The sequence below is a fragment of the Canis aureus genome, chromosome 18 (genome assembly GCF_053574225.1).
Source record: "Canis aureus isolate CA01 chromosome 18, VMU_Caureus_v.1.0, whole genome shotgun sequence".
Lineage (NCBI taxonomy): Eukaryota > Metazoa > Chordata > Mammalia > Carnivora > Canidae > Canis > Canis aureus.
This window is the reverse complement of record NC_135628.1, coordinates 41,337,285-41,359,400: the sequence shown is the minus strand read 5'-3', so window position 1 is coordinate 41,359,400 and position 22,116 is coordinate 41,337,285. Positions and strand designations below refer to the sequence as shown.

General features: G+C 36.2%; 1 long non-coding RNA gene across 1 annotated transcript in view; it reads right to left on the bottom strand.

Moving 5' to 3' along the window:
- Positions 1-1,013: 1,013 nt before the first annotated feature.
- The window catches only part of LOC144288903 (uncharacterized), a 69,529-nt gene continuing 48,426 nt past the window's right edge, over positions 1,014-22,116 (bottom strand). The window contains exon 3 of the long non-coding RNA XR_013356965.1: positions 1,014-3,087. This is a non-coding gene — a long non-coding RNA (uncharacterized LOC144288903). The remainder of the gene's footprint in view (positions 3,088-22,116) is intronic.

Genomic DNA, 22,116 nt, shown 5'->3' with positions numbered 1-22,116 from the left:
TTAGGCCTTTCTTTTCTCTCATAACATTAAACACTAAGCTGCAACTTGAGAGAGAAACTTCTCATTGGAAAATCTTAAGAATTAAATGGTTCATTTATTACAAGATGTAAAATATATCTTCTGGGAAATATGCACAATGATCTTCGTGTGACTAATTCTGGAACCACAGATGAAATTACCATTTGTTAATTCCATTTGTTTCCAGGGAAAGGAAAAAAAAATCACTAATGGGATGGCAAGTGTTAGAAACCTTACACCTATAAAGGAGCATTTTACCAAGGCTTTCTTGCAAACATCTGGTTTAGGTGGTATTTGGCTAGTCAGACACTAGGAAGTAGGTGGAGTAGCAACAGCTTCAGTGATAGGATGTAAAGAGCACTCAAAAGAGCTTTTATCACTAGGACAATGTAGTACCTAAAATTCCCATCACTGATTATTCCTGTGAGTGAAATGTTTTATATCGTACATTTTATATATTTTTTCAATGACTTATTTCCCACTGCATGTTTTTGTCTTCATTATAATCCTAATAATTTTGGATTATAATTAATGAACCATCAGAAGCTTCTAGTATGATTTCATTACTAATGACATAGGTGTTAAGGGTCTTTCTCTTAGCACAGAACTGATAAAAAGCATATATTTTGCAGCCTCTCAGATTAGTTTTGAATTACAGCTTACTTCTAACTGGATGATCCTGGACCTCACATTCTTCATCTGTAAATGAGACCTTTAAAAAAAACAAAACCTACACAGAAGGTTGTTCAAAGAGTAAATGCAATAATCCACATAAAGACATAACATATACAAGATAAGTATTAAATATTATCACATAGAGAGCAGTCCCATTTAAAAATCAATATGTTTCTTCTCTACAATTTGCAGAAACATTAGAAAAAAATGCACATAGCTTGGGATTTCATGAGTATTCAGGATAAAGAACAAGAAAACACCACAAATAATGTTTAGACCCTTTTTATTATATACCTTCTAGGGAAGGTGCATCTCCTTCAGCCAACAAGCCATGTCACATTTCAACATCTCAGTTCTGTCTTTTAATAAATGAGATGAGAAGGGGATCCCTCGGTGGCTCAGTGGTTTAGCGCCTGCCTTCGGCCCAGGGCGTAATCCTGGAGTCCTGGGGTCAAGTCCCACGTCGGTCTCCCTGCATAGAGCTTCTCCCTCTGCCTCTCTCTCTCTCTCTCTCTGTCTTTCATAAATAAATAAATAAATAAATAAATAAATAAGATGAGTAGACTAAGTGTGCAGGTTCCAAAAGTTTTTATTGTTTCAGTTGATGAGATGCTGTTCATTCAAATGAAAATTTCCCAGAAACTCAACTATTAAAAGCTATTCCATTTGAAGTTAGGGTTGGTTTGGGAGCAGAACTGCACCCACCTCACAGTTATTTCTGTTAATATTCTATGACCCCAAATACAAATTCAAGGTTCTTCAAAACCATATCAGGCAAAGATTGAAGGCAACTGCTGATAGATGAAGTGATAAATCAAGAAGGAACCTTTAATAGCTTTATTAATTAGTGGCTTCATTCCGCTGGTTATTTAAAACTAGATTTTAAAGAAGTAGGCCTGAATTCCTATTGCAAGGCTCTTTCACAAAGCCATATTTCATTAGCACCATGTAATAAGATCAAGCATTTTTAAGTGCTGTAATTATGGGAAAGTAATAATAATAAATGATAAATACTGAGGATCTAGTAATGTACCAAGCAGATAGTTCTAAGCACTTCTGGGTTAGCCCACTTAGTTCCCATTACAGTGCTATGGAATCAAATGCTTTTTATGATATTCTATTTTACAAATGAGAAAACTTCAAAAATGTTAAGTACTTTGATCAAGGTTGATAGTTTAGTAAGTAGACCTTCTGGGATTTGAACCTAGAGAGTCTGAAGTCTAAAAATACGTCCCTAAAAATATTCAAAGATCTTATATGGTTTTGATAAAGAGAAGAACCCATAGAAGGATACATGAAGTAACAATGTAAAATTATGCAAATATAAATAAAATACATTAGGCTCCATAGAGGCTAGAGAATTTATTAGTTGATGATTAGAAGGTTAAAAAATTTAGTTGTTCTTTCATGATAGCTAATAGTCCTTTCTATTTCATTTTCATCATTCACATTATTAAAGTAATTTTTTTATTAAAGTAATTTTTAAAATGAACAGAATATTTAACTGTAAATGTTTTTAACAAAGAAGATTATTGCAAATTATATAACATATGTTGACCCTTTCAGAAGAAAACTGGACAAAGTGTTAGATTTCCTGTTAGTAATGCTTGATTTCCTATAGTAAGCCTATAAATAAACTCAAGAGCATCCACTGTGATGTCCTTCCTTTGGAGAAGAGAAACAAGATACTAGTTGCTTTGAGCTAAGGACAGAGTAGATTTCCCTTGAAGAGGGCTACTCTACTTTCCTTTGAGAATATCCCCATCTTGTGGAATCTCCGCTGCCCTAAGGGCGCCCGTCATATGGAAACTCCTGTCCGCTTTTCAAACTGGAGGCTGGAGAGTCCTCAGATAAATACAATCTCTGATGATCTGGGTAAAAATCCCAACTTCCAAAGGGTTGTCTACACATGTTCAGTGCATATGCCCAAAGCATGTTCCTCAAAGTCTCAACCAACCAGAGAAACATAGAGTTGTTCCAATGGCTCCAAACAATCTTTTTGAAGTCTTACCTCCTGTGTGTTCCGATTATTTTGGCTTACCAGCAGGAAGACTGTTCTGCTAAATTAATGCACAGGAGATGGGAGGGAGATGAATGTCCTCCCCGTTGAGAGGCGGCAGGAAGGCTGGCTGAGGTGGCAGATGTTGTCTGTTTAAATACCCCCTGCTCCCAGCCTAAGTGCCCAAACCTTGAGGAAGACTGCCTGAGGCGGAAATCGAGGTTGTCAAACTCCAGCACCTTGCTGCCCTGAGGGCTCTCTTGCCTCTTAGCAAGATAGTGTGCTTTGAGGTGCCTGTTCTCTGTTAGGGCATTAAATTCACAACACAGGAGGCGTGATAGTCAGGGCCTCGCTAGGAAAGAAGTGAGGTTATCTACAGAGGAATCAGTCCACATCTGAAAAAAAAAAAAAAAGAGAGATAAATCAAAACCTTCAGAACAACAAAGAAGATTTTCTTTCCAGTAGGTCCAGTTCAAGTTGTTCTAGAACATGAAATCCGTCCACTAAACATCAACCAGTTTAGCGCTTAAGAATAAAGACAGTTGACATCCTTATTCAGGACTCCCAGTGTACGTGGGTGAGGGTTGTTCAGCTTTTTAGAAAGTAGCTTATGGCTTATTAGTGAACCATGAAATCAGTTCTGTGAGAGGGAAAATCATCTGTTTAAAAAAAAAATGAAAACAGAAGAGAGATGAATTAAAACATCTTCTAACCATGTATCGTTTATTATAACATAATATATATACATATACACATAAGTTATGAAGCAAATTAAATCATGACCCACCCCAAACCCTTTACTTGAATATTACCTATCCCTATATTGTGTTCAAATTACCTGTGGTCCTTTCATAACCCATCTCTTGCCACCCCATCATTACCCAACAGTAATTTCTTATGAAGTATGTGTTTTTCATTCTTTATATTCAGGACCACAATCACTTAGTTGAAAACCCTTAGAATCAGATGTGTTTCAGGTTCAATTTTTTTTTTCTTTTTACCCAGGAAGATCACATAGGTCATATTCTGTATATTATGAACACTCTCAACAGAATCTGGAGAGAATTTGTAGTCAAGCTCATTACTATATGGAAGGCAAAATGAATAAATACTCACATCTGTTATAAAGAAACACCATGAATAGCCTTATCTCTGATTTTTGCCACTAAATAAGAAGGTTGCATATGAAAATAAACTCGGTCCGCCTTGGCTCAGGTCATGATCCCAGAGCCCTCCGTGGAGCTCCCTGCTCAGCGGGGAGTCTGCTTCTCCTTGTCCCCCTGCCCCTCCCTCATGTTCATTCTCTCACTCTCTCTCTCTCTCAATATAAATTAAAAAAAAAAATAGAAACTTTCATGGGTGCTTAGGTGGCTCAGTGCACTAACCATCTGACTCTTGATTTCGGTGCAGGTTGAGATCTTGAGATCTCAGGGTCCTGAGATGGAGTCCCCAGTCGGGGCCCGCACCGTGCTTAAGATTCTCTCTCCCTCTGCTTTTGCCCAACCCCCTCCCTCTCTATAACAATAAATAAAAAATAAATAAGCTTTTGTATTTCATGGCTATATGGATTTTGCGATTGTAGTTAACGGAGTTTGTGTCTATAGTTAAATGTATGTATTAAACTGTTCACATGTGGTTAATCCTTTCCACATTTTGTTTAAGAAGACTTTCCTACCCTGAAATCATAGATATACTTTTAAATCTTTTTCTCTTAATTGTAAAATTTTACCTTTCTTAATATATTTAATTCATCTGGAAATAATTTTTGTGTATGTTACAAGAGAGTATTCTAATTTCTTCTTTTTCCTCCCTCTATAGATAAATAATTATCACTGAACACTTATAAGACACCAGCTCACTTATGTATCTTATTTCCATATATAAGATCTATTTCTAGGCTGGCTATTTCACTGATCAATTTTTACCCTTGCACAAATACCACACTCTTTTAATTAGCTTAGCTTAATAGATCTGGTAGCTGGTAGGGCAATTCTCTTAACCTTATTCTTATTCATCGGGAGTATCCTGACTCTTCTTGACCCCTTGATCTTCTATTCAAATATTATCATAAGCTAGTCAGGTTCCTCAAAAACCCCTTTTGGGAGTTTGATTGGATTTGCCCTGAAACTCTCATTTAATTTAGAGAAAATTGACATCTTAGCAATATTGATTCTTCCTAACCCTGATATGAGGATATCTCTGCATTTATTTATTTTTTTCATGTCTTTCAATCATGTTTTATAATTTTCTCCATACTAAAATTCCACCAACAATATAATTGTTGCACTTATGCCTGAGTACTTTATAATATTTTATATTGAAAATAGTTTCTTTTTTTAAAGTTGTTTTCTCTATTTGTTGCTGGTATTTAGAAAAGCAATTGATTTTTTATTTGATCTCATATCTAGTAACTTTCCTAATTTTTCTTATTAATTATAATAAACTATATCTACTTTGTTTAGCTTCTATATACAATTATTTATTTGTAGATAACAGTTTTGTTTCTTTCTTTCCAAAAGTTATATTTATTTCTCATTCTTAAATTTCACTGGCCAGAAACTCCAATGCAATGATAGGGGAAAAAAGGAGTAGTGATGGAAATCCTTGTATAGTTCCTAATTTTAAAAAGAGTATTTCCAAAATTCATCATTAGGAATGTTTGAATGCAGTTTTTGTAAATATTTATATTGCTAGGTTGGAAAGGGTGATAATCATGAATGGATGTTCAATTATATGGAATGATTTTCTGCTTCAACTGAGATGATCAAATGGTATTTGTCTAATCTGCAAATGTGGTGAAACATATTAATTGATTTTATAATGTTAAAACACCCTTATATTCCTGGGATAAGTTCAATTTGATAATGATATATTATCATTTTTATAAAAACCATTGGATTGGATTTGATAATACTGTGTTTTTCATTTTGGCATTAATGTTCACAAGTAAGATTGACCTATAATTTTCCTTTCACATACAGTCCTTATCTGCGTTTAGTAAAAGGATTATGCTTGTATTAGAAAATAAGTCTTGGAGAGTTTCCTTTTTGTTATCTGGAAGAATTTGTATAAGTTTAGAATTTCCTGTTTTCCTTAAAAATTTAAGGAATTCATTGATAGAATTGGACTTGCTATTTTCAGTATGGGAAGATTTTTAGCTACTGATCTGGATTTCTATTTCTTATTGAGTTAGTTTCCATAAGTGATAGTGTTCTATAAATCTATCTATTCCATGTATGTTTCAGTGAAATTTTTGATAAAAAAATATTACTCTTACTTGTAATCTCTTTGGCTTGAGAAATTCTACCAGACGTTCATCTATATTACTAGTCTTTTAAAATAACTAACTTTTTTCTTTGTTGATTCTCTGCATTATATCTGCTTTCTATTTCATTAATTTCTCTTAATTCATTATCTAATTTTTATGCTTTCTTTGGATTTATTTTGTTGATTTGTTTCTAAATCTTAAGTTTAATAATCAGCAAATTAATTTTCAGCCTTTCCTTTTTTTTCTATTTTTAGCACATATCACCTTCAAAATATTCAGTATTCTTTATTATGTGGTAGTTTTATTACTATTCTGCTCTAGGTATTTGTTACTTTCCAAAGAGATGATGATTGCAAACTTTATCCTTTAATGTATGATCTCCATCTTAAGAGTATGAGATCTAGATGATACTATTCTTTGAAATGCATAAGGGCCTCATATGTAAAGCTTCATGTGTAATGCAGAAGAATGTATATTCTCCAGTTACTGGCAATATGGTTCCATGAATGCCCATTAAATCAAGCTTGCTGTTGCTTTGTTCAAATGCTCCATATTGTTACATTTTTTCTTCTGCTTGTCCTAAAAATAACCAAAGATAAGAGGAATTTGTGGATTTGTAAATTTCCCTTGGAGTTCTGTCATATTCTGTTTTTATATGTCTTGGTGCTCTTTAGACAGATTCATCAAAAGTTTAAAACTGTTATATTTTTCTGGTAAATTGAACTCTTTACAGTGCTACAGGGATCTACTTTATCCTTATTAATGCTTCATGTTTTACTTTTTTGTAGTTCCATTTTAAAAAGGAATGATTTATTTTAGAGAGAAAGAGAGAGGGAAAGCAAGGGCAAGCAGAGGAGGGGCAGAGAAAGAAAGAGGGAAAGAATCTCAAACTCCCTGCAGAACATGGAGCTTGACATGGGGCTTAATCTCATGACCCTGAGACCATGACCTGAGATGAAATCAAGAGTTGGTTATATTACATTCACTGAATTGAGCAATAGAATATTACCAGTTCCCCAGAAGCCCCTTGGTATTCCTTATCAATCACTATCCCTCTGTACTCCCAAAAGTAATCATTCACTACTTCTTGTTTTATTTTGTTTAGCATGTTCCTGGTTATCTTTTTTTTTTTTTTCCATTTTTTTATGGTCAGTCTCTCCAGGTTCCTATGTTTCTCTTAAATTCAATCTGATAATCTCTTTTAACTGGTAGTAGTTAAATTGCTATAACTGGGAAATCATTACATTTTTATTTAAGATGTAAATAACTTGTGAATTTAATGTAATTACATGTATTGCTCTTTGTATCTGATTGTTGTTTATAAATATTTACGTTGTTACCTTCATATCATGGAAGAAGAATACTTGCCCATTCCATTGATTTTGTCATTGGCCATACAATATGATTTGGCAAATAGGATGTAGCTGATTTAATGCAGCATAGGACTGAATTATGCTTGTGTGTTTCTCTGTTGTAGCCATGAGGAAAACATCCCTAGGTTAGCCAGCAGGTTTTGGAGGAGGATGAGAGACATATGGAGCAGATCCAAACCATTTAGCTCAGGCACGCCTTGACTACCAATCCTCAATCCATCTAAAGACCCATGAGCATGGATGCTTATGCGTTAATTCACTGAGTTGTGGAATGATTTGTTAAGAAATTTGTGGCAATAGCTGAATGATAAAATTCTTAGTGTATGAGTTTTTGTTTCTATTTTGACTTTGTGCTTATTTGTCCCATTATCTTCTTTTCCTTTAGAGAATATGTCATAATTGAGATTCAGTTGGTTTGTTTATTTATTTTTCTCATTGTAATGCCTCCCTCTATTTGTTTGGAGGTTGTATGTTCCACTTCTGTTTTTTGATAAATATTTTTAAATTTTTATCATAAATATTAAAGTCTAAATTTAATATTTTATCCTTTCCAAAGAAACCAAACAAACAAGAGTTTCAGAATTAATTTGATTTCAATCACTTCTTCCTAACATACCATTGTTTTGTAGTAGGTTAGTTATATCTTTTTAACTCCCAAATTAGGTGTTATAAAAATTAATATTTTATACAGGTATTTTTATCTTGTTTTTCATCTTTTCTTTTAGATTTCTTTAAATAGCTCTTCTTTCTTTGCTCATTATTTTTTCTGCCAATTCAGGCCTTCATTTGTTCCCCTAAAATATAGCTTAATAAAAGGTGAAGATCCTTTAATGGTATATTCTATCAGTTTTTATTTATTTTAAATACTTTGATTTTACTCTGGTTTTTTTTTTTTTCAGATTTTATTTCTTCATTAGAGAGAGAGAGAGAGAGGGAGAGAAGAGCGCGTCAGTGGGAGGAAAAGGGGGAGAGAATCTGAAGCAAGAGAGCACAGAGCCGGGTAAGGGGCTCGATCCACAACTGCAAACCAAGAGTCAGACCTTTAACCCACAGCCACCCAGGCGTCCCTTACTCTTGAGTTTAAAACCTAGTTTTGGGCAGCCTGGGCGGCTCAGGGGTTTAGCGCCACCTTCAGCCCAGGGCGTGATCCTGGAGTCCCAGGATTGAGTCCCTCCTGGGGACTCTCTGCCTGTGCCTGTCCCTCTGCCTGTGCCATTCTCTCTCTCTCTCTCTCTCTCTCTCTCTCTCTGTGTGTGTGTGTGTGTGTCTCATGAATAAATGGGTAAAATATTTTAAAAAAATAAAAATAAAATAAAACCTAGTTTTGATAAGTCTTAATTTCTCCCTGCATATTGAAGATATACCCCTACTACCTTTTGGCATCTATTATTGCTATAAAAAAAAATCTGCTATAAATGTAATTGTTCCTCCTTTATGCATAATATGTATTCTCTTTCTGGCTATTATCAAGATTCTTTCTTTGCCATTAATATTCTACCATATTGCAAAAAATTTACATGCTATTTTTTATTTATCCTAGTTGGAATAAAATGAGATTACTGTGTTGGTAGATTTCTGTATTTTATCAAATGTGAAATTTTGTTAGCCATTATGTTTTTAACTATTTCTTCAATTTAGATACATCTTAGTTTTTTTCTTCTTCTAGTTTCCATAATTATGGAACTTTTAAATTCCACCTCCCTTTCTTTCTGTAATGCTTTTTGGAGTACTTATTTAGATTTATATTTTAGTTCAGTCTCCCTTAAGTGGCATTAACTCTGGTAAAGATATCCATTGAGCTCTTAATTTCACCATTTACATTTTTTATTTGGATGATTTTCAAATATGCCTGGCTATTTTTATATATTCTTGTTTCCTAATTTTTTATTCCATTTTTACTTTTAAAAATTTAGGGTTGCATATATACAATTGGCATATTTGCAAATTCTAATGTTTGAAGTCCTTGGGAACACATATCTGTTGTTTGCTGTCCTTCCAAATCTCTCATGGTGGCTAGTTTCTTTGGACATTTTTACTATGAACTTATTTTGTTGAATTTATTCTGTGGGAGTGCTAAGTGTCTAATATGGGCATATTTATATTCAGAGGAGATTTGTACTTATGTCTGCAGAGAGTCAAAAATTACTACTAAGCTAGGACACCTTATCCCACTTCAAGGGCCCTAAATAATAAGACTCTCGGGTTCATCTCTTCTACTGCTACTTACCCAAGGCTTATTCTCATTCACAAAACTGATACCTACTTTTGCCTAGACAACCTTGAATTTCACCTCTGGGTTTTCCCCCCTCTTTTATATTTAGCTCACTGCTCTTTTGTTTTATTTTTTAACTGTCATTTTGTTTTGTTGATCTGGCATGGAGATTTCCCTTACTTCCTAAGAAGAGCAATAATCCATTAAAAATTCTGTTTGTCTAATTATTGCAGATCCTAAATATATACTTAATGGATAAGACTTCAAATGTCTAATGACCCACATTGTCCCAAAATACTTTCACTACATAACCCTGTTAAGGCTTTAAAACAATTTTCTTGAGTATGGTGCTGCATTATCAACAATATCAGATAAGAAAGTTAAGTCTCAAGTGAGTTATTACTCTAAGGACACAAAATGCTAAGAGTAAACATTTGTCAAGGCTGGTACTTTGGAGATAAAATAGAATTTTTGCATTGCAGGACTCTAACCCAAAGAAACTTACAATGTAATGTGACGTTATCAAATCAGTGTTTTGCTTTCAAATGAAACAAACTATTTTCCAGTTAATAATTAATAATATCCTTGATATTTAAAAAAAATTTTATACCTACTACTTTAAAAAATTAGTTTTAATTTTCCTAATTAAATTCCTCAAATATTGCAAAATTTGACCAAATGCATCAATAAGCATTAGGATTTAATGACAATTTAACTTTAAAAATTATTTTTAGCTATAACTTCATGGAGGCTGAGATAACAAAAAAGCTGACTTTTTTTTTTCTCCAAATAAGCCAATGCTCCACAGTAAGTGATTTTGAAGCCAAAGAGGGATTTCAATTTCTGTATGGAGTCTTAACCATAACTTCTCTAGGGAATTTTCCAAGTCTGCAAAATAATACTTTAGAATAAGCACTTGCAAATCCATAGCACTATTCATGTGAGCCTGAGCGTCATTAAGCCTTACATGACATATTCCATCTTGCAGACATTGATATAGAAACACAGAAGCATTAAGTGATTTTGGCAATGCCACAGAAGGTCAGCCAAAGCTGAGTCACTAGCAATATATTTCATAAGTATCTAAAATAAGAATCAGTTCCAGGGGATTCTCAGGCGTTAGAGACTCTGAAAATCTTAGGATGGTGGTTCTCAACATCACCCAGGAACCTTGATAGAAATGCACATTCTCAGGCCCTATCTCACACCTACTAAATCAGAAACTGAGGGCAGAGCCAAGCAGTCTGTATTTTGACAATCCTTTCAGGTCATTGTAGTACACCCTACATTTGAGAACTATTACTATAGACAAAAGCATGGACAAAAGGCATGATTTTCCTCTTCCTACTTCCCTGGACAAACTGCAGTAGCTTTCAGAAAGGAGATGAAAAGCAGTATTACATTGCAAAGTCCATAAATGCTCCCAGTATGGTTCTCTACAAAGATTCTTTGTAGGACTGGTCCTCAACCTTGATGTCAGGCTAAACTGGCCTGACATTATTTTAGAGGTAAGCAATATGTTACTAATGCTAAAATAATGACTTTTATAAATTATCTTCATGTAAATAGTAATGAGTTTAGGAATATCCTTATAGTAATGTCTCACTTAATCATGTATATTCTGATATACTTCTCTAAATTCAGAGAAATATGTAAAGTTACAGTGAGAGTGCTATCAACTTGTCCACATCTTTAGGGTGTCTTATCTATGTGACAGGTAATAGTGAGAAATCATTAATAAAGCATACGCTAACAGTTTTAGAGATTCAAGATTGTTAAGGTACCATAATTCTCAAAAATTCTGTACACATTCATAGAATTGTTTTACATAAATAAAATTACATATACTAAGCTAACAACCTCTCATTCTAATTTAGAGTAATTTGAGTGATCAGTACAAAGCAATAAGGAGTATGGAAGGAAACAAGCAAGTCATAACCTGGAAGAAGCCAAGTAATATTCTCTTTAGCATGGGGGATTGGGAGCAGATATAAAGAAATGAAAGACTGTGTCTTGTATACTTTTGCCTACAGCAATAGCTCTCAAGATTTAGGGTATACTAGAATGATCTGAAGGGCTTGTTTTCCTTTTATCTACCCCAGCCATACAGACTGCCCCAGAAAAAAATCATGTGACATACCAAATTTAGCTGCATTTTATAAATTGGACAGTATCATTTTAGAGGATCCAACTTTACAGGCAAATGTGGTCAAGGAAAAGAGTTGATGTTAACAAGGACTCTGAGAGAGCACCTGGGAAGCGCAGTTGGTTAAGTATCTGCCTTTTTTTAAATAATAAATTTATTTTTTATTGGTGTTCAATTTGCCAACTTACAGAATAACACCCAGTGCTCATCCCATCAAGTGCCTCCCTCAGTGCCCGTCACCCATTCACCCCCACCCCTTAAGTATCTGCCTTTAGCTCAGGTCATGATCACAAGGTCCTGGGATCAAGTTCCACATTGGGCTCCCTGCTCTGCCTCTCCCTCTACCCCTCCCCTTGCTTGTGATATCTCTCTCTCTCTCTCTCTCTCACTCTTTCTCTCTCTCAAAAAAAATAAATAAAGTCTTAAAACAAACAAACAACAAAGACTCCGAGAGAGTGAGTCAGGGATCTGGAGTACAGGAACCCACACATGAGCATAGGCTCACCCCCCAAGACATTACCTGAGGGTTTAAAGGTGGTTTAAGCTTAACTGTGCAAGAAAATTTGCAGTAAACTGGTCAGAGGTCAAATGCCAAAATAGTTAAAATCTAAGATGTCAATGTAAGAAGTAGAAAATTAGTTCAGACCAAGATCTGGGAAATAAGATTCTAGTGTAGGAATTGTAGAAGAGTAGGGAGATCAGCAGAGAGCTCTGAATGAAGAAGATAGGATTTTCTAGAAAGAAAAGGAAAGAAAAGACAGTGACGGTAAGTGAAAGGAATTAAGTTTTTGCTGTGTTCTCTCACATCTGATTCTCTGCTTCTCTTTATTCTTAAGTACAAAGATGGTTCCTATAATTCTTAACTTTTCCCAGGTTGTGCATTTGCTGTAGACAACACAGTCGAGAGCTAAGGTCAGGCTCCTGACTCCCAAAGTTTACGTGATAAGCAATAACGTCCAAATACAACAGAAATCTGCTTTGGGCTGTGAGTGAGCAATTGATTTTCATCTTACCCTACCACCATAAACAACTATAAAACTCATCACTTTTATTATATATCAGTCAGTGCATGAAATTAGCCCCATGCTAGCTTAAGCTTTCTGTCTTAGGGCAATTTCCTGGCCTCAGCACAGAATAGTGAAGCTGAATTGGAGAGCAGGAGTCTCACTGAGCTGAGGAAACAGAAATAGGAGTTCAGTGCTGCTGAGTTGGCTGAAAGTTACAGGGCAGGGTATTAGGAGGAAGCTTTGCTTAGGGCAAAAATAGCAAAAGGTTGCATGGGGCTTCTGCTTAGGTCGATGTCTAAGAACTAAGATGTCATACAAAGTGAGAAATATCAGGAAGCCAACCAGAAAATCACTGCAATCAGACTAAAAGCTGAGCAGAGATATTGATGGTCATGCATTTCTGGGAGATGTTGGAATTCTGGCCCAGCAAAAGTAAAATCTCGGTGAGCACCTCAGGCATTCACTTGGGGATTCAAAAATATCATGCCCTGATGAAAGGTCATACCCTAGGACAACACTAAGGACAGTACAGAAATGGACTCACCCTAACAAAACATTAAAAGACCAACCATGAGAGTATTAAGAAATTGTGCCAGTATTTTGGCTATCTATCACAACAAAATTCAACAGTCTCTAAACGGAGACTGATTCCTTACTGTATGAAATCTACAGTGTCCAGCATACAATAAAAATTACCAGACAAGTGAAGAAGTAGGAACTCTGACCTATAATCGAGAGTAAAAGTTGGTCAATAGAAAGGAAAATCAAAATGCCCTAGGTGTTAGAAATAGCAGACAAAGACTTTAAAAGATATATTTATAAATATGTCTAAGGACTTAGAGGGAAAAGAATGGAATGGAATGAGAATGCAGATGCAGAATCTCAGGAGAAAAACATTTTTTAAAAGAAGAAATTCTAGAGTTAAAATGCACAATATATGAAATTAAAAAAAAAAAACCTTACTGGTGTGCTTGCTAGCACTTGGACACAGCAGTATAAAAGATCAATGACCTTAAAGATAGATCAATAAAAATTATGTGCACTGTAGAACACAGAGGGAAAAGGTTGAAAGAATTAACAGATCATCTGTGACTTGTAGGACATACCAAGTATATTGATAGTCTTGATACCTGATAACCTTAGAGGAAAAGAATAAAAAGAATGGTATAGGGAAAAAAAAAAGAAAAAATAATGCAAAAATTTCCCCAGGTCTGAGAAATATGTCAGCTTCAGGAAGATCAGCAATCTCTAAACAGGATAAATACAAAGAAAATCATTCTTAAGCATATTATAACCAAATTGCAGAAAAACAAAGACAAGACAAATTTAACAGAGAAATAAAGGATAAAGAGAAAGTGCCTTAGAAAAAGGAAGTGTGAGATTGACTAGGAAGATTTGGTGCACATATCAGAATTCCAGGAACTGTTGATAGGCTGAATACATATCTTATGTGTTTGCTTAGAGATTGAGATCCTCAATCTCTGGAGATCCTCATCTCTGGAGAGCAACCACAGACCAACCAGAAGTGAATCACCACACCGTATATGACCAAATATGACCATATATGGGCATATACATGCTGGGCACCTGAGCCCTCCAGATAGCAATGTGTACACCTGTGATGGTGGAGCTAGAGGGGGATTCAGATCCCTTGCTCATTACCATGAAAAAGCTCAAAGTCCAAAAGATCCCTGTCACCATTTGCCACTACCTGCCAGATGGGAGCTATGAAGACTGCAGGGTAGACAAGGTCATCATCACCAACTGAGCTGGAATCATCTTCCTGCCTGTGACTCATCCTGGTTTCTATTTTCACATTCTTTATACATGTAAATAATAAATTGTTCTACCTTTCACCCACAAAAAAAAAAAAATTGAGAAAAATTTTCAAAAGTCCCAGTGGTGAATTGATTTACAGGCTGATGTCTCCCATTATTGCTTTTTGTCTTTGTGCAATTGGATACAAATGTATTACAGGACTGGAAACAGGGTCTATATATACCAGCCTGAAAAGCAAGAAATGCTCCACAGCAATATTCTTAAATCATATCACACAAGATTAATAACTCTAGTCTCTTATCACTATGCCATGAGATACCAAGAACTCTCTAGGATAGGAATTTCAAAATTCTTTTTAAAGGGTTATCTTCACAGTTTTCCTCTTTGCTGATGGGCCTATAAATCAGATAAGGTATCTTGAGCTCTTGAGCTTGAAGAATACCCCCAAACAGTAAAAATAGGAAGCCAGAGACTTGATGTGGTGTTAATAAGGAAACCTGCTACTATAACTGCTGGTCATGGAATATGGCTTTGCCAATCAAGTCTTACGGTGTGGGATGGTCTTGCTATAGTTCATGATATTAATACTGATGCATAGTCCTATCAGAATACAGGAGTTCTTCAAGTTTTTATCTCATTTATTCAAGGATACCTCACTTAACTGACCTGGGAGCCAGCGTTTCTGCCTTGTGATTTGCTTCCACAAATTAAGACCACTTTAATATGGCCGCTTCTACACAGTGCCTGGTAAAGCACAAACACTGGTGCTTATGGTAGGGCCACACAAAACCTTACCATAGCCTGAGGCAAAAGGAAAAATGTGCACCCTTTCATACATTTATCAAAATATTTTTCCATATTTTGAACCAAGTGAGAAAAAATTAATAACATTTCTACAGACAAAAACATGATGGCACATAAAGCCCTGGACTGCCTAATCTTTTTATACACTATTATAGACCCTCACCTGTGGGCTAAGTGGAGGTGACTGTTCTCTTTGCATAATAATATAAGGCTACAAAGCAAACAAACAACAACCCATCCTTAGTTAATTTTTTTTTTAAGATTTTGTTTATATATGCATGAGAGACACACACAGAGAGAGAGGCGGAGACATAGGCAGAGGGAGAAGCAAGCTCCATGCAGGGACCCCCATATGGGACTCAATCCTGGGACTCCAGGATCATGTCCTGGGCCAAAGGCAGGTGCAAAGCTAGCTGAGCCACCTAGGTGTCCTTAAAATTTTGATATTTTGTTCATATTGAATTTTCTGCATTTACTTTTGTCCACCTAGGTGTCCCTAAAATTTTGATATTTTGTTCATCTTGGATTTTCTACATTTACTTTTGTCCACCTAGGTTTCCCTAAAATTTTGATATTTTGTTCATCTTGGATTTTCTGCATTTACTTTTGTCAAACCAAACACTGTGCACTGAATCAATCCTAAGGGAGCAGAATACAATACATTGGTTACCATTCCTGGGGAGAACTCCAGACTTCTGCCCATTGCATCTTGCCTTTGGAATTGCCAAGGAAAACAACACAGTGTAACACTGGAAGTAACAACGCTCTATCAGTTCCATCAGTCCTTCGTGGCTAGTAGCTAGCTTGTGTACCCTTCTCATACCATAGTAGCACCCCACCCCTTTCCCTGTAGAATTTTGGAATCTGGGGATGTCCCTAAGGCCACTGACATACATGTTTAAGAAGAACAAAGGAGCATACATCTGAAATATGAAAAGATATTTCCACACAAGTTGATAACCTTGGCACAGACTTTGTGGGCTCTTTATTTCTTAGTAAGGATGTATTCAAGGCCAAAGGCCCATTCTTATGTGATTGGATGAGGCTCAAAGACTGCATGCATGAGACTACCTTTCTTAACAATTTTGAGTTTTTAAAATATTATTTTAAAGTATTATTTATTTTGATTACTGTGTTTTGGCATCTGCTTAGAGTTTTCACTTGAAGAGAGTACCTCATTCACCTCACCTTGGACATTGTCCTAGAGATGAAGAGTCTACATTCATCCTTGCCTAACAACCAACTGTAGCCCATGATCCCGATGGTAGATGGAATAATGGACCCCTAAAGATGTGTACACCCTGATCCCCAGAACCTGTGAATACTTTAGACCGCAAAAAGGACTTTGCTGATATGATTAAGGTCAAGAAACTCAAGATGGGGAGATTATCCCAGATTATCCAGGTAAACCCAATCTAATCACAAAGCCTTTAAAACAGAACTCTTTGTAGCTGCAGAAACCCAGAAGTGGCAGTGTGAGAAGGATTCAATTTGTCATTACAGACTTTGAAGATGGAGGAAGGGTACAGTGAATCAAGGACCTTGAGAAGCTGTAAAAGGCAAATGAATCTCCACAAAGGAATACAGTCCTTTGATCGTAGCCTTGATTTTTAGCCAGTAAGACCCATGTGGGACTCCTGACCTACAAAACTCTAAGATAATAAATTTGTGTTGTTTTAAACCACTGCATTTGTGGTAATTTGTTACAGCAGCAACAGAAAAGTTATGCAATATCTTCTTTCTCTATAATTGTCTATCTCTGCCACAAGGACCTCGGAGCACCTGGGTTTACTCCCAAGATTATAACTCATCATCCCCATTCTCTGAAAGAAGAAACTGGTATTGTGGTACCTTTTTAATCCCAGAAATATTTCTCTTGCAAATTTTACAAGCTCCTCCTCCAGAAACTTTCAAATTCCTCAAATCAACAGCTTCTCTCCAAGGAAAACAACAGTACAAAGATAATAAAAATATTCAGGTTCTAGAGATCCCTGATATAAAGTATTTTTTCTGTTTGAGAAATTCTCAAGATTTCTTGAAATGGAGAAATATGTCCTCCCAATTGCATTCCATTAAATTAATTACTTACATAGTTTTATAAAACATTAATTGAAATGTGGTGTTACAGAAGGCATATGTACAGTAGCAAGGAATGTGGGGCAGTAGGCATAGGATTCTAGTGTGGCTTTGCCCAGGTCACATTAATTTCCTGGGATAAGGTTTGCTTTTATGACTGAACCCCCGTATGAACACCCTGGTCTTTACCTTTGAAATCAAAATATAACCTTTCTTACAGACCCAGTTCAAGCCTTGACTCAGGGAAGGTCAACTTAGAAGACTGGCTTAGAAACACACCTGAAGTGGTCAGGCTTCAGTGGACTCAATATAGAATAGTTAGAGAAAGGAGAGGGGACAAAAGAACAAAGAGGGGCTGACACAGCAGGAGATGGGGTAGGAGGTAGGTGATATCATTAACAATTTAGAATATAGCTTACACGGTTCAGCTCTTCACAGGGCCTAAAATGTCTATATAAAAAGTGTGCTCAATCGGAGTTTGGCTCCTCAAATAAGCAGCGTTTTAACTTAAGGGAAAAAGAAATCTTTTAAATCCCGCCCCCCCCAAAGTGATAAATTGCAATCTCTTATATTAAGCTTATTCATAAATAGTTCGATTCACTTGATTTTCACTAAGCTTTAAAATATGAAATGCATCCACAAAATCAATTTCCCATCTGTATTTCTAGGTAGGAAATGGAAAGAACAGAAATAGTTTTTACTAGAGGTCATTTTTTTTTTAAGAGGTTTAATAAACTTGGCCATAGAACAGTTTATTCTGTAAATTGTTGGGGGACTATTTTACATGATAACAGAAAATTGTATAATCTTGGCCTGATGCAAGAGATTAGCAGTTTGGTTCAAATTTGACCTGCACTTCCTAGTTTTGGAAGTGATTTTCAAATGTATACTTTCACATCCATATGCAAATAAATGTTAAATGTCATCAACAGCTTTTTAGTGATCTTAAGTATTCTCTCTTTTTTAGTTTAAGAACGGGGTCTAAAGATTTACCAAAGTCCTGAAAATTAACTAACTGATACTGAATCAACATCCCAGGGTTCTCTTCAACTCATGTGGCAATCTTTTCATTTCAATTCAATACCTAGAAGCCAAAATTATACTTATGTAAAATCCAGGAGTTCTGTGTTCAAAAACAAACAAACAAACAAAAAAAACCAAAACCAAAACTAAAACCAAAACAAACAAGCAAAAAAACCCAAGAGGCTCTCAGGTTAAAAATAAATTGATTGGCTATACTTTTTGTAGAGTTTGATTCTTCACATTCCCAGGAAAAGGAAGACAGGCACAGAGATCCCTTTGGAGTTTTTAGAGAATGTAGTTTCAAACCACCTTTGGCTGCAGAGAGCACTTGAGATCCCCAAGGCAATTGAGCACTGCCAAGAAAAATCTCTGTCCCCCACAAACTAATGAGCCCTCATTCCCAACTCAATAGCAAATGTAGTCATGTGGTCCTTTGCCTCTACTGGGAGAAAACAAGGATGGCCCGGGAAAAGTTGAATATCAGAAAAGAAACACTGTGGATCTTCATCATTCTAAGTCAAATTACCTAACTAACAACTTTCCCACATATTTAACAGAAAAACCATATTGATAAGGTATAAAATGAAAAATTTTTAAACTTGACACAATCTTACAAAAGATATTTTTACAAGAACACATATATATTCCTGTTGATGGGCATTTTTCACACTTATAACATTCCTCTCCCAAGTTTATTTGAAGAAACTGTGGGGTACAGAAGCATTTTTATTTATTTATTTATTTTTTCTCTTGATGAATCAACAAAATCAATATAAGCCTACAGTTATATTTATGTGCATATGTTGCATATAAAATGTTCAGGTATGTATGTTATATTGATTTTTTTTCTCTTTTAAAACCCTTATTCTGTTTCTGTTTAATACTTTCTCCTAACAAGACACCTAGAATCTGGGGTTCTACTAACTGGGCAACAGATGTGCACCAAAACACATATGGGGCAAATTTCCCTACATTTATTTATTTATTTGTTTGTTTATTTATTTATGATTTATGTATTTATTCAGGAGAGACACAGACTGAGAAAGAGAGGCAGAGACACAGGCAGAGGGAGAAGCAGGCTCCATGCAGGAAGCCCGATGTGGGACTCGATCCCGAGATCAGGACCTGAGCCAAAGGCAGGTGCGCAACCGCTGAGCCACCCAGGCGTCCCAAATTTCCCTACTTTTAGAATCACAGAAGCATGTAGCTTTGAGAAGAAAATGCGTTTTCTGGCCTAGGAAATTTTTTCCAGACCTTAAAGAAGAGAATGGATTTTTTTTTTTTTTGGTCTTTTATTAGAAAAGTTTTAATATGTCTTCAGAATTTTTATTTATTTTTTAAAGATTTTATTTATTTATTCATGAGAGACAGAGATAGAGAAAGAGACAGAGAAAGACAGAGAGAGAGACAGAGGCAGAGACACAGGCAGAGGGAGAAGCAGGCTCCATGCAGGGAGCCTGACATGGGAATCAATCCCGGGTCTCCAGGATCAGGCCCTGGACTGAAGGCGGCGCTAAATCGCCGAGCCACCGGGGCTGCCCGTGTTCAGAATTTTTAAAACTTATCATCATTTCTATGACAGTCCAATCATATAGAGAGATTCCATTATCCCTTTCCTTGGTTTAACAGAGATTTCTGTTCAGAAGAATGTAGTACTGAGAGAGATGGTCACCAACTTCAAAAGCTTTACACCTTTGATATGCAGATACAGTGATAGACATACATTCATTGTCTTTTCTGAAATGTATTGGTTATGTATTTATACAAATTATTGCATTTCTGGTGTTAAGTGATGTCAAGCAAAAATTGCACTGGACAAAGCTAAACAGGTCACGGAGAGTTTATTCAAGTTATTGTAATAGGGGAGAGAGATTGAACTCAATTCTACAGAAAGAAAAGTTGGGAGTTTGCTGAGAATCAAGGTGAGCTAGTCGAAAGGTTCTAGAGGACATAGTGGAAGGTCGATCAGTTGGATTTGTGGACTGTGCTGAGCTTACAAATGTTTTCCTCTGTGATGAGGCCATCTGTGTTTGTTAGCCCATCAAGTTAAGCTCCTACTCCTTACTCCTCATCTGACACAGAGACTGGGAGACAAGGGTGCTATCTCCTTTGATGTTTACATTTCAAAGACATGATTCCCTGGTCCTTTAAGAAAGACACTTCTTGAGTTGTAAAACCAGCAAGAAGCTGGGAGAAAATTTACATCATTTCAAAGAAGTTGAGAAAGAATTTATAACTTTAGTTTTCTAAAGTAAATGCTCTAAGAAAAGGGAGATCATGGTCCTAGAGTCAGGAAGATTAAAGCTCCATCAAGCTGAGGGAACCTGTAACGCCATCTTGGTCCAGAACAAGAGAAGGGGAAATCTAACAATGAAAAAGTGACTTTTGAACAGTATCTTCAAATAAGAAAGGCACATAGTCTTCTGAGAAGGAAGGGGAAATGGTATGAAGCCCTGATGGGGCTCTGCCAAGAGCAAGCTGACAAGTTTCATCCAAGGACTGGTAAACAGAGCCTGGGAGCTCTGGGAGACAGTGTGAGCGGGGGATGGAGGTGGGGGTGAGTGGGGGGTGAGGATGGCCATTAGCTACAGGAAACCAGGGGGTGAAGGGCCTTGACACCTGTGATTAAGAGTGCTAATTTGGCTTAAGAGGTAATTGGGCATTGGTACAGGACTTTCTGAGAGGGGAAATAATGCAATCAAAGAGAGGCCAGAGGAAGATGACTGTGACAGCTGTGAGGGATTTGAGGGTGCAGAGGCTGAGGCAGGCAGACCAATAAGGAGGTCATTATCATGCTGCTTGGCTGTTAGAGTGCTGCATCTCCCCACTTGCTCCCACTTTGTCCCTTTTTCTTTTGTGAAGCACTTTTCCCGTCTCTCCTACTTAATTATCTTTTCACACTCCAGTTCCTATGACCACCTTTAAAAAAAATCCAACTGCCCTTCTTGTTTCTTTGAAATCTCTCCACAAGGCACACTTCAGTGATGAGATTTAAGATGTAATTAAATCATCAGATCCTTAAGGCAGAACATGTGAAGCAATAATTAAAATAGTTTCCTATGTTTGCTGGATCATAAGACCCAACCTGGGATGGTTTTTTAATACAATATGTTTAATGTGTTTGGGCCTTTTTGAAATATAAATTCCGGGGCAAACCCACTGCAAACCCTCTGCAAACCCTCTGAAACAGTGTTGTCCAGGATGGGGGTAGAACTATGTGTTTTTTCAGTAGAGAGCCCCAAATGATGGTTATGATCTAGCAGTTTCAGAAATGTGTTAAGGGATAGCCCATAGATGGTGATACCAGGAGAGAGGCTTCATGGAAGAAGTGAGTGTTTAATGAGTTGCCTTTTAGACTATTTTTCTATTTTGGTTCCTGATGGTAATAGTACATTAGGCTAATGGTGGCTACTTAATGAATGTTATTACCTGGAAAACTGGTAAAGCATAGTGGAAGTACGTTCTTGCTGATTGGCATGAGAGAATAAATGCAATCAGAGCAGATTAATCTGCAGAGCATGAGAACGGCTCTGTAGGCAAAAATCACCACATTGGGGATGGACTGGAGACTAAACATGACAGTGAGGCCCTGGACACACAGTTACAGAAGTACTCTTTTTTTAAAGTTGAATTTCTGTCTCCTCAGCCCTATCCCAGTAGAGAAGGACTACAGTAGGTCAAAATCTGGATGAGGAAATGAATATTACATATAATGATACTGCCAGGTTTACTTTTT